Source organism: Zingiber officinale, chromosome 4A, assembly GCF_018446385.1.
Source record: "Zingiber officinale cultivar Zhangliang chromosome 4A, Zo_v1.1, whole genome shotgun sequence".
Classification (NCBI taxonomy): Eukaryota; Viridiplantae; Streptophyta; class Magnoliopsida; order Zingiberales; family Zingiberaceae; genus Zingiber; species Zingiber officinale.
The window spans coordinates 32,061,191-32,062,820 of record NC_055992.1 but is presented as its reverse complement, the minus strand read 5'-3'; positions in this window follow the sequence as shown (position 1 = coordinate 32,062,820).

Below are 1,630 nucleotides of genomic sequence, written 5' to 3'. Positions count from 1 at the left end.
ATTACAAGGTTGTTTGTTCGTTTTGAGAGTTTTATTTATTTATTATATTGATAAGAGTTTTATTAATGAACATAGTGTTGGTCCGTGTTGGTCGGCTAGAAGGCGGGTTGAATAGCCCAAAAAAAAACACAAATACAAAATACCCTTTTCGAACTTATAACTTAAACACTTGCATAAAATTGAAAGCAATAAACTAAAAGAAGAGGATCATAGACTTGACTTGGTTACAACCGGGGAGGTTGTTAATCCAAGGAATAAATCACACACTAAAAAGATCTCCTTCAGGCGAAGAAGCCTCTTACAATAGTGGAAGCGCAAAAAGAGAAGCTAAACTAAAAATGAAAGCTCATAAGTGTTGTATTGCTAATTCTTGTTATGTTGAAAAGCTTCTCAACCAAGGTTGTATTTATAGCCTTGGTTGAGGGCACCTGAAGGGTTTCAGGCGCCTGGAAGGGGGATAAAATTTTATCCCCTTCATAATAGATCGCGGTCAAATGCGATCCGGTCAAAATCAAGTTCTGGGCGCCCAGAATCACTCTGGGCGCCCGGACCACTAAAGTCAACTTAGTTAACTTTTGGTCTGGGCCCTCTGCTCTGATGCTGCTCGCCTCGGTCCGGGTCTTCGCTCCGGCTCCGCTTGCTTGGATGATTTCAGCCAACCGAAATAAGGCTCATCCGAACCCAATTTCGGCCTTCTCGAGCAACCTTCTGCTCCGGCTTCTCGTCCCTCGGAAAAGCCGCGTGCTTCCTTCTTGTCCGCCCATGTACTCTTCCGCAGCACCTCGTCCCTCGGATGCACCGAGCCCGTCGGCTCTCTCCCATGTCATCCTTCTCACTAGCTACGTCTTTTGCTCGACTCCCTGTGCTCATAAGCTTCTGTACACTTAGATACAAGGTTAAAATACCACAGAACCTAACTTGTTGATCACATCAAAACAACCTTAGGGTTATAACAATCTCCCCCTTTTTGATGTGAGCAACATAAGTTAAGATAGGGTAAATAGACATAAAAGTAAAACAAATAATATTACAATAAAGTACAAAAAAATAAAAAATATATATATAATCTACCTCCCCCAAGACATAACCTTTTCCTTCTCCCCCTATGATCATATTAAAAAATGAGGTACCAAGACATAGTTCACAAACTTTATTCATGAATATTGTTCATGAACACTTCATAATATTTGTTAATGAATATTAACGAATTGAACATATATGTATTTAAGTTTGCTATTTAGTTTAACAAATTTATTCAAACTTATTTATTTAATTAACCTTGTATATATTGAATGAATATAAATAAATTTTACTAAGCTGAATACCAAACTTTTTCATAAACGTTTGATTCATTTATAACTCTACTCTTAAGTCGTAAGAGACTATCCTCATCCCTAATTAAGAGATGCTCCCTCACAGCCTTCTTTGCCAAACAGTCCTTTTTTTGGACTTCTTACCTTTGCCTAGTATTGAGCCATCCTCGACCTATCGAGATTTCTTAATTACCTGCCTAGAATCCAACCTTTGTAGACTTACCGAGACTTTTTTCTTTGCCAAATATTCAGTCCACTTGACCTATTTGAACTTCTTCTCATCTCTTAAATGTCTAGTCCACCTAACCTATTTGGAC